The following is a 12,905-nucleotide window of genomic DNA, read 5'->3' on the forward strand; positions in this document are numbered from 1 at the left end:
TCTCTCAAGCATTTCTCGATTTCTCTTCCAACAGTGTCACCCTTGTGGTTCTCAATTTGACAAAAATTTATAATTCTCTTTTGTAACTTCCATTCTTCATCAACGAAATGTGCAGTCAAGCTCATATAAGTATAATTTTGATTTGATGTCCAGCAATCTGTTGTCAAACAAACCCGAGCACATGAATTTGCCAACCATTCTTTTAGCCTTTTCTTTTCATCTAAATAAAGTTGAAAGCAATCTCTTGAAACTGTCATCCTAGATGGTACCGTAAATCTTGGCTCAAATCGATTTAACATCTTACGAAACCCAATCCCCTCAACAACTTTAAACGGTATTTCATCAAGTACAACAAACTTAGTTACAAACTTCTTACAATCTTCTAAGTTATAACCCTTAAAAGCCTTGCATAGATCTTCTTCTTCCTCAATTTTGGGCATGTAGCCATGAAGTGTCCCCTTCTTCTCCGCTTTAGTAAATATCCACTTATGAGCACTCTTCAAATGCTTATTTAGAGAATTTGTGCCATGTTTAGTAGGATGACAACCGTATTTTTTCTGGCAATGATTACATTTAGCTTGGTGCAGTCCCTTTGTCTCAGTTAACGGAAGTTGAGTAAAATACTGCCAAACATACGATTTTTTTCCCTACGAGCAGCTTCTGGATTCTCAATGTTTGTATCCTTGTTTTCTTCATTAACTTGTGGTTCAGCAGGAGTTGTACAACATCAATAGTAGGAACAACAACATTTTCAGCTTCAATTTCCATTGTTTTATTCTCCTCCATAATTTCTGGAGGAATGCAATTATCTCCTCCTCCCATTGTTCGTTACCTAAACAAACAAAATCAAGAACAAATTCAACAATAATCAGTAAATCAGAAAGATAGAAATCTTATAATAAAACATGAAAAAACAAATCAGTAAACATACAGTAAACACAAGTAATAATTTAGAAATCAGTAAAAAATCAGTAAACAATCAGCAAAACAGTAAACAGTGATCAAGAACAAGATAATCAGTAACTAATTATCATAACACGAAACAAGTAATCAGTAAAAAATTAGTAAACACAGAACAAATAATCAGTAAATACATCAGTAATCAAGAAAAACTCAAAACAAAAATCAGCTAAACAAATCATTTAACACGCATCAACACCCACACCTAATCAGTAAAAAATTAGTAAACCCAGAAATCAGCTAAACAGTAGACAGTGATCAAGAACAAGATAAGAACAAGATAATCAGTAACTAATTATCATAACACGAAACAAGTAATCAGTAAAAAATTAGTAAACACAGAACAAATAATCAGTAAATACATCAGTAATCAAGAATAACTCAACAAAAATCAGCTAAACAAATAATTTAACACACATCAACACCCACACCAAATCAGTAAAGAATCAGTAAACCCAGAAATTAGCTAAATAGTAAATAGTGAATCAGAACAAAAATCAGCTAAACACATATCAACACCCACACTTAATCAGAGTTCTAATAATGAAAATCAATACCTACAACCAAAATTCACAAATTCTGTTTATTAAAAACCCTAATCCTTAATCAGAATATTAATAAAATAATAAAATTAATTACTTACCTGAGAAGAAGACTGGTGAAGAGAGCGAAGCAAAGGAAGCAGGGCAGGACTAGTAGAGCAGAGCAACGGCGGGGCAGTAATAGAGAAGAGGACGACCGGGCCAAGCACAAAAATGTCACGTCACTGAGAAGCAGGGCAGCACTGTACGTCGTCACCGTCGTCCGTCGAACGAAGGGCCTCGCCAGTGACTGGGGTGAAACGCGGAGGGTTGAGAAGAGATGAGAACGGGAGGAGTCGGCGACTGCGTGGTGCGTGCTGCGAGACTGGGAGTGGGCCGTGGGGAGAGAAGATGAGGTCAGGGGTCACCGGATCGGCCTGTGCCGTGGGGAGTGGGGACAGCCAGTGCCGGAGTGGGGAGTGGGGAGTGGGGACTTGGGGTGTAGGAGTGAGCCTGAATGGCTGAGCTACTGAGGAAGGCAGTGAATGGAGAATGGAGTCAATGGACTGAATGTGTGTTGTGCCTTGCCCTAGCCCCTAATTTGCAATCTCTGTAACGTGTTTTGTGTATATGGCCGGGCCATCGGGCCGGGTCCAGGTGACCCGAGCCATGGCCCGGTCCTGGCTTCACTTCCTTGCTTGATTTCATTTTTTTCCCCGGGTCCACCCCGGGCCACTCCGGGTCCGGGTCTTCGTCATCCAAAATCCTTTGGGCCCGGGCCGGGTCTTCGGTCTGGACCGGGCCTGTGCACCCCTAACTGCAAGCACCGTTTTCTTCTCTCTCCCGCTTTTCACATGGTATCATCACCACACGATTACGATCCATGATTCCTTCCCCATTCTTCTGCCTTTTCACTTTAATTCACACAATAGAGTCTGATAAGAGCTGCTTTGTTTCACGATTCTAAGTTCAAGCAACAGTTTCTGATCAGCGAATTTTAGGGAATAAGATCTGGATCTACATCTTTTTCAGATTCATTGATTATTGTTACTTCTTGTTCGTGCTTGTTCTTGAAACTCTTCTCTGGCTCCAATTGCTTCCTACAATACATCGATTAATTTCAACAATGGATCCTGCATTCACTGATAATACCACACGTTCTTCCCCTCCCACCGATGTCAATACTCTTTCTCAATTTCTTCATAAACTGACACAGCTTCAAACTCGATTAAATCAAGGTACGGTTAATCCTTCCACTGATCAGAATAGCCCCTATTTTCTTCATCCCGCTGAAAACCCTGGAAATCCCCTAATCTCCGTGCGTCTGAACTCTCAAAACTATACTAGCTGGTCTCACTCAATTTGGTTAGTTTTGAGAACTTAAACAAAATTTCGTTCATTGATGGATCTCTTCCAAAACCTGATTTCTCTGATCCGAAGTACAATGCTTGGGACCGTTGCAATACATATGTCCTTTCTTGGCTCTATCTTTCCCTCTCACATGACATATTACAGGGTGTAATTTGGAGGAACGTTGCATCTGATCTATAGAGTGATTTACGAAAGCGCTACTATCAAGGAGATCTCTATCACATTTCTAAACTTTATGAAGAATTGTATAATGCTAGACAAGGATATCTGAGAGTCACATCTTACTTCACAAAATGCAAAGAATCTGGGAAGAAATCGATAATTTCATACCAAATCCGTTATGTGTTATTTGTTCCAGCGATTGTCATTGTGGATTAGGTGTTATGAGAGCCTTTCGAAGTGAAGATTACATTGCTAGAATTTTGCACGGCCTCAATGATCAGTTTGCAACTATAAAGACCCAAATCATGCTACTCAAACCACTCCCTGACATGGACACTATTTTTGCGATGCTAACTCAGCAAGAGAATCAACTCAATCCCTTAATTGACTCGTCAGATTCAAAGATCCTATATGATGCAAATAGTGGTGGCAATGGCAGCAGAGGCCGAGGTAGAGGGAGAAGGGGCACGCCTGGTAGGGGTAGATCCCAAGGAAGAGGATATAGCACGAAACATTATTCATATTGTGGCAAAACAGGCTACATTATAGACACATGTTACAAGAAACATGGCCTCCCCCCACACTTGCAAAAATCTGGAAGCATCAACCATGCATTCACTGATGAGATTGATGAACACAGTGATGCAAAAGCTCCTAATGTTAGAGATGGTGAGAATTCAAGTTGTAGCTTGACCAATCACCAAAGAAATACACTATTGTCTTTTCTCCAACAATCATCACAACCGCCTCACCCAATCAATCAAATAATTTTCTCTTCAGATCCTATAGACCTCAAAATCACAAAAGGTACATTGTTAGCTATTTCCTTATCCATAAACAATAAATTTCTTAGATCTAGTGCCTGGGTAGTGGACACAGGTGCTACAGATCATGTATATTTTTCTTTAACGGCTTTTCAATCTTTTACCTACATCACTCCCATAGTAGTTCACATGCTTGATGGCTTAGTTGCCTCTACAAATATTTCTGGAACAGTACATTTCTCAAAGGATTTGCAGCTTGATAATGTGTTGTACATTCCATCTTTCAAATTCAATTTAATCTCAGTCTCCAAGATGACTAAGGCATTGAATTGTTTGTTTCTATTTTCATATGACTAGTGCTAGATATGGGATCATCACATATTGAAGATGATTGGCACAGCTGAAAGTAGTGCTGGTTTATATGTCCTAAACCAACTCACTGCTATTCATACTCCTGCTAATTACATTACACGTAGTCCAGCACAAACAAAATTTTTCATACAAAATTGCATCATTGAGTCAAAATCCACATCTTCATAAAATGTTCAGATTTGGCACAATAGATTGGGACACTTGGCTGACTCAGTTCTTCATACAATGCAAAATAATTTTCCATTTAGTTTGTAATAATGATAGACAGATATGTGAACCTTGTCATCTAGCAAAACAAAACAAAAAAAAAAACTCCATTTTCTCTCAACACATCTATAGCTGATTTCATTTTTGACCTCATCCATGTGGATATTTGGGGTCCAACTTCTATTGTATCTTCTCATGGATATCGCTATTTTTTTACTATAGTAGATGATCATAGTCGCTTCACTTGGATCAAGTTTATGAAAAACAAATTTGAAGTGTCCACTTTACTGCCTAATTTCTTTCAAATGGTTGAAACTCAATTTTCAAAATGTATAAAGTGCATAAGATCGGACAATGGTCCCGAATTCAATTTACACAATTTCTATGCAGAAAAAGGTGTTTTACATAAAAAATCTTGTGTGAAAACCCCTCAGCAAAATGACATTATTGAGAGAAAATATCAACGTATTCTTGCTATCACACGGGAACTGTTGTTTTAATATAATATTCCCAAAGTATTTTGGAATTATGCCTTGCACAAGCAGTGCATTTGATAAACAAGAATCCTAGCCTTGTTTTGAAGAATATTTCTCCTTTTCGAAAATTACATGGCTTTCTACCTAATTTACACACTCTCAAGGTTTTTGGTTACCTTGCCTTTGCATCAACTTTGACACAAAACAGAAAGAAATTAGATGCAAGGGCTACCAAATGCTGTTTTTTGGGTTACAGAGAATGAGTTAAAAGGATATCTTTTGTATGTTTTAAAAACTAGACAGTTCATTCTTTCAAGAAATGTTACATTCTATGAATTTGATTTTTCTTTTTTGCACACCATTGAACCATCAAGCACCAATCCTGTCCCACTAAATTCATCTGCATTCACTCACTGGCCAGATCCTTTTACATATTGCACTCCAACATTTCAGCGTCAATCCATGCATTTAGATAGCTCAAGTGCCATTTCTGATTCCCAGTCACGACCTCCTTTAGATACCCCAGCCACAAGCATTAGTAATAGGCAATTAGCTCTCCCTGCATCAAGTCCGCAACACATCCCATCATTGCATGAACCAAGACAGACAGAGACCTTTATTACACCTCATGCACGTTCTATTAGGCAATCTAACAGAGTTAGGAAAGCACCAGTGTATTTGCAAGATTTTTGTTGTGCATATATCCTATTTTTAATTCAATGTCTTATGCATCTTTGTCCACTAACCAGTTAAATTTTTCTCTAGCTGTTTCTACAAATATTGAACTAACCACCTTTGAGAAAGTTATTGCACAAGATTGTTGGAAATAGGCTACAAACACTGAACTTTTGGCACTTGAACAAACGAAAACTTGGTCTCTCACTCCTCTACCACCTGGAAAGAAAGCCATTGATTGTCGTTGGGTTTTCAAGACAAAATTTAATCCCGATGGGTCAGTTGAAAGATACAAAGCAAGATTGGTTGCGAAGGGTTATACACAGCGATATAGCCTGGATTATCTAGATACGTTTAATCCTGTTGTTAAGATTACCACCGTGAGGTTAATTCTAGCTTTGACAGCGATTAAAGGATGGTATTGTCATCAACTTGATGTCAATGCCGCTTTCCTCCATGGAGATCTCAAGGAAACAGTTTTCATGAAACCACCACCCGGTCTTTCTCTTTCTTATCCTGACTTAGTTTGCAGACTCAATAACTCTCTTTATGGACTCAAACAAGCAAGCAGACAATGGAACATCAAACTTTGTTCGGTCCTTCTCAGTCATGGTTACAAGCAATTAAAGAATGATTACTCCCTTTTCACCAAGTTCAACTCAGAATCATATTTTACAGTGATCTTGGCCTATGTGGATGATTTAGTATTTGTAGGAAATGATCTCAACGAGATCCAATTCATTAAACTGGTTATGGACCAGCAGTTCAAAATCAAGGACTTAGGCAATTTGAAATACTTCCTTGGTTTTGAAGTTGCAAGGACAGCAAAGGGTATTGCCCTTTATCAGTGCAAATATGCCTTAGATTTACTTGAGGAATGTGGCCTCTTGGGTGCCAAACCAGCAACCACTCCAATGGAGTACAATCTCAAACTATCTAAGGAATCAGGAACTACACTTGTTGATGTTATGAGATATAGAAGATTAGTTGGCAGGTTGGTATATCTAACCAACCCGATCCGATATCAGTTTTGCTGTAGGAAATTGAGCGAATTCTTATGCAAGTCCTTTGATGTTCATCTTCAAGCAGCTTATCGGGTTCTTAAGTACATCAAATCCGCTCCGGCTTTAGGATTGTTTTTCTCCGTAGATTTTGATATCAGGATTTCTGGATTTGCCAATTCAGATTGGGATCAATGTCCAGATACCAGACGCTCCATCACTGGTTTTTGTTTCTTCTTGGGTTCCTCCCTTATTTCTTGGAAGATCAAAAAGCAATCCACTGTGTCCCGCTCCTCTTCCGAGGCAGAATATAGGTCTCTCGTCATAGCCACTTGTGAAGCTCAATGGCTCAGCTACTTGTTGCGCGATCTTCACTTTGACCAGCAGCAACCCATTTCTATTTATTGTGACAGTCAATCAGCTAGACACATCGTAGCCAATTTGGTGTTCCCTGAACGTACCAAATACATTGAGATTGATTGTAACATTATTCGGGATAAGCTGCTTAGTGGTCTTGTTCATCTTCTGCCAATCAGCTCTAGTAATCACACTGCCGACTTGTTCACCAAACCCTTATCCACTGCTCCTTTTAATTCTTGTGTATCCAAGCTTGGCATGCTTGATTTCCATCAACCAAGCACTGCCAGTTTGAGGGGGCATATTGTAAGGTCCCACATTGATTGGAGAGGGGAACGAAGCATGCCTTATAAGGGTATGGATACCTCTTCTTAGCATGACGCATTTTGATGAGTGAGTGTGGGGGATTTTGGCTATCATCCCTATCTTCAAAAGCAAAATTGTGAGGTCTTGTGTGCCAAAGCGGACAATATCGTGCTAGTGGGTGGTCTGGGCTGTTACAGATGGTATCAGAGCCGGAGCCCAGATCGATGTGCCAGCGAGGGCGCTGGGCTCGGTTAGGGAGTGGATTGTAAGGTCCCACATTGGTTGGAGAGGGGAACGAAGCATGTCATATAAGGGTGTGGATACCTCTCCCTAGCATGACGCGTTTTGACGAGTGAGTGTGGGGGGTTTCAGCTATTATCCCTATCGTCAAAGGCAAAACCGGCGGACAATATCGTGTTAGCGGGTGGTCTGGGCTGTTACACGTGTTACATGATAGGCTTAGCTGATATTTTACTTTTTCTTCATTTGTAAATGAGTTAGTTACTAGATATTTAATTAGCAATCAGGTATTAGTCTAGCTGGCAATTAGTTAGCTAAATTGTTCAGATGTAATCTTCCATATATATAGCGTTGGGCACTAACTAATTTGGTTAGCTTGCCATTTACCCCACACAAACCCTCACTTGTAACTGCAAGCACCGTTTTCGTCTCTCTCTCACTTTTCACACTCACCTCATGCTCACATAGCACACATTTATCTATATGGCTTAAAAGTCACACTACCAATTGTTTCGTTGTATCTACTATTCTTACCTCTTTAAGCAATATTCTAAGGTCTTAATATTTTTTGAGATAAGTAAGATGATGAAGAGGTCGTACGTCTTGTTGTGTGATCATATGCTGCTTTAAATTCATATTTTTTTTACTGCTATTATTTTTTTGTGGTATCTAACCTATGCTTGCAGGTAGGGGTGGCAAACGGGTCGAGATTCGCAGTGTCGACTCGTGTAACTCGCAAAAAAAAAAAAGCGAGTCGAGCTAGAAATTTAAGACTGCTATAATATGAAAGCTCGCTTAATCCGCACCGCTTAATCAATGAATTTTGGCGGGACGGGACGAGCTTGTCTGGCAGGATTTTTGGCTTTAAGATGATAATTGAATTTGGAACGTTACTTTTATGTTTGTATTTAAAATGTTTGTTCATTTTACTTTAAGTTATAATTTTGACTATATTTGATTGATTAGATATTTGGACAATATTTAATTATATATTTTGGATAATATTTTGCGTTGAACAATATTGATTTCATTATTTTATTTAAAAAATTTTGGTTAATGATTATGTTTTAGATATTTAAAATTATAAATACTTTAGTGTTTGTGAATTTAAAATTATAATTTTTTATGTCTTTAAAAATTATAAGTTTATTGAGATGTTGGTGAAATTATATATATTTTTAATATTTAATGGTTAATAATTAAAAAAAATTGACGAACTTAGCCCGTCAATCGCCAGTAGGCAGCGCGGATAAAAATTTGGGATCGCCTCAATAAGTAGGATAAAGCGGACTTTTGATGAGGTGAGGTGGAACGGGACAGACTAGCTCGCTTGCCACTCCTATTTGCAGGTATTTAATTTGCTCCCTTGGTGATAAAAAAAGGAGTAATTGGAATAAAGAAAAAATAAGGATAGAGAGACTTATAGTTTATGTTATAAACCTTTATGCTCAAAATGTTTTGAGAATTTTTTATTTGGCTTTATTTTGGATGATTTGGGATTATTGTCATGATTATTGTCTAGCTACATCTATTATGAGGGAGCTTAAATCTTTGGACTCACAGAAAATTATTTTGTAAATAAAAGGGAAGTTATCCTACTCTTATTAATTTTTTTTAAATGCTCCCTATTTTAAAATGTTTGTCATTAAGAGAGACATAATTGTCATAACCGAACCAGTGATCAAACTAGTTAGATTACTATTTTGTTGGTTCAATCGGTTAATTCAATCTTACGTAAATAAAAAAAAGAATTAATCAAAAATTTAAAATTCATATCTTTATTAACTTTCAAGAACAAACAACTTTTAAATTCTTTTTTTTTATGAGTAAAGGGGCATAAATCCCAAAAATAGAGAACTACATAGAAATCACTATGAGAAATTTAACCCAAAGGCATCCGCCATAAGCGCCGTAGAAAGGAACGCTGGAGGAGAAGAGAAACAGGTGAGCCCAATCTGACAGAGATGAACCTTCTTAGCCAACAAATCTGCACAGAAATTTTTTCCTCTGTAGACATGGGAGACGCGAACATTCCATGGATGAGCAAGAAGCAGCTTGATGGCACGCAGTAGGAGGTTCCTGCAACTCTTGAGGAAGCAAAGTTCTGGACAAAATTGGAAGCGCAGAGGGAGTCCGTCTCAACCAGGAGCTTTTCAATGGCTAGGTCACGAGCCAGCTTAATCCCTGCGTACAAGCCCTATGTCTCAGCCAAGGTCATCGAACAATTCTCCAAATTCATCATGAATCCTGCAATCGTTCTGCCTTGTCAGTTCCTAATCAGACCACCACAACTCACCTTGCTTGTCGGTAGGGGATAACTGAATCATCAACATTCAACTTAAACCAGTCCTCAGTTGGGAGTTTCCACCCAATCATATATTCTCTACTGGTACTCAGTGTTGAAACCCTAGCTTCAGAAATGGCGAGACAATCCTCGTAGTTTTTGGCCAGTTAAATAGCTTGATTAAGTAATATATCAGGGTTAGAGGGAGAGTCTTGAAATATGAGTTCATTTATACGTTTTCATGCTAGGTTGTAGGTGTTGATGAAAAATAATGGGCTAACTGGTTCTATTTTTGTTATGAGATCTCCACAAATTCTCTTTCATCCAGGCTTGAGTATCAGTCTGAAAGAAATATTGCTACCAAGCTCTTCCAAGTTCTGCTGATGAAAGGGCAATCGCGCATAACATGGAACAAAGTCTCATGGTTATTTGAATATCTTGGACAATTTGCTACTTCAGTAAATCTTCTTATAGCTCTATTCTCAATAGTTAGGAGGGCATTTTGAGATAGAAGCCAAGTGAAGGCTCTCAGACGTTGGAAAAAATTGAGTTTCCATATTTTATTAAAAGAAAACTCACTGCTTGTAACACCCTAATACTTTTAAACTGAGTTAAAGCTTTATTTGGATTATATTTAGTAGCTGATATTCAAAACCTTGCAAAATTTTTCTTTTAAAACAAAGGTGAAATATTTATGTAAAATAATTTATAAATAAAATATATTGAATAATTAGTTTTTATTAGAATAGTTACTAGTTGAAAAATATAAGTGGATTTGAAAATACTAACATGAAAAACCAGTGTGCTAAACTATGAAGGCACAACAATGACAAGCTTTACTCATACCAAATAAAAAAGAAAACATCATAGTTACAATTGCAATCAGTCAAAAAGGATAAAACAAAACACATAGGAAATCCTAATTCTCTTATTTTGTTTAACTATGGATAAAACAATCGCATATTCTTCCTTCTTAAAGTAAACGTTTAATGTTTTGTATCTACATCCTCGGTAGCTTGCTCCTACTAGTGCACCTGTCTTTTCACCTCAACTGTATTGCTTCGTACTGCATCGTTCCTGAAGATGGTACGGATAGAGGGGTGAGAAACAAAAGTTTCTCAGTAGTTTTTATCTATATGGTGTCATCGTATCCATCCCCAGCCACTCCGAGTTTTTTTAAAATAAAAACAGTGATGATGCAATGTTGTTCAATTATTATTTTCAAAAGTCTTGATTAGTCGGAGTGGTGTGACTTTTAGATGCTTCTCGTTTACTTATGTTATGACATGTGTAATGCATACAAAATGCCTATAGCGTTAAAACATATAAATGTAAACTCATAAACCTTGGTATGATATTCTCATAGGCCATAAAGCAAGGCAAAATAAATAATAAACAAGAGAAGAATAGTAACATTGCCATAGGTAAGTCAAACAAAATAGATCTGAATAAAATAAAGACCTTAAACAGTATCATACATCATACAAAAAGGAACTTTGGATAAAAGAATGATCTTTGAATGCAATAATAAACATAATCATAAATCAAAAAGATAAAAGAAGAACAATCATGATCACACTTTTCATTGTACTTTTCATTACTTTTTCTCGTAGCTTTTATGGAAGGTATTGAGCTCAAACCGGTATAAAAAGTGGGAATCCCCTTCCCTTACCGAAGGTTCTTATCCCAAACGTTTTGGCGATCACCTTCCCTTACCGAAGGATCATTCCCTCAGTTCAATTTACAATCAATATTATTTAGACATACACAAGAAAAGAGTTATATCAACAAATATATCTTATTATATAAAATTGATGGGAGTCCCCTTCCCTTACCGAAGGTTCCCAAAAGTTTGCCGATCACCTTCCCTTACCGAATGATCATCTCGATTCGATCACCTTCCCTTACCGAAGGATCATCTCGATTATCTTGTCTTTGGGGGTCACCTTCCCTTACCGAAGGATCATTCCCTCAGTTCTTTAATGCACATAAGATTGTTATTATAATACATAATGCGTATGAAGGAAAGAGACATTCTACCATGACATGCAAATAAAGCTAACATCAATGTTCGAAAACATTTAAAACATGACATATAAAAATTAGCACAAAAACCCCTTACCTCGAGTGAAGTTCCGCTAGGTATTCCGATGCAAATAGATGCGCTTTGTTAGTGAAGAGAGACTTGTTTCATGGCTAGACTTTGTGTATACTAGAATGTTTTGTATAGAAAAAGGGTATATAATGAGAAAGGAAGGATCAAATAGCTCTCGGGCATGTGCAGATTATGTTAGGAGGCATTTAGGTGAAATCTTCAATCTGGATCGTCACTTTGTGAGCCCTATAACTTTTTCTACGTTTGGAATTTGGAATTAGCTATTAGAGACAAATTTATAGAGAATTGAATGAGCTTTAAAACGAATCTTAAACAAAGTAAATCGGATAACCACAGCTTGAGATATTCCCGAAATACTGTTAGTATATCAGGCTGGCTGATAAGAGCGCGATTTTCTACTCTGAACTCGTAACCGATTTATCTATCTAATTTAATTTGAATTTGATTTTATACTGAACTTAAGGAATAGAGCTAGTATTCTTATCTTTTCATATAACTAAATATCATTCAAATCTAATAAATGTAGAATTAATTATGACTATATTTTAAAAGGTTGTTTTATTGTCGGTTAGAGATTTACTACCACTAGTGCTTTCATATGTTTAAATTTTAAATTCAAATCTTAAATCATTACCATTTTAATTAATTAATTAGTTATTAAATAATGATTTGATTCAAAAAGTTGGGATGTTACACTGCTTAGGTTAGATTGGTATATTACTAAATATGTGGATTTAATAGAAAAAATTCATATACCTGAGGGGATCCAACAAATCATATCATCTTCTAAATTCCATTGGAGTGCTTTAATTGATTTTATCATAACGATAGTTTCACTAGGTAGAATTTGGTTTAGAGTGCTAAACTTCTAGGTATCGTCACCTACCCTCCAAATTAGGTGAGGTGTGAATTCATTCCATATTTTAACGATACCTTTCCACATATTAGAGCTACTGTTTTTCAGTTTTACTTTAGGCACCAATGCTTCCCTGCAGCCATACTTAGGCTTGGTTTGGTAAAGCTTTTCGAAGAGGTGTTTGTACTTTTTAAAAGCTCAACCTTCTCATTTTGTGTTTAGTAAATCAAAAAGACC

This window comes from Arachis hypogaea, chromosome 13 (genome assembly GCF_003086295.3).
Source record: "Arachis hypogaea cultivar Tifrunner chromosome 13, arahy.Tifrunner.gnm2.J5K5, whole genome shotgun sequence".
Lineage (NCBI taxonomy): Eukaryota > Viridiplantae > Streptophyta > Magnoliopsida > Fabales > Fabaceae > Arachis > Arachis hypogaea.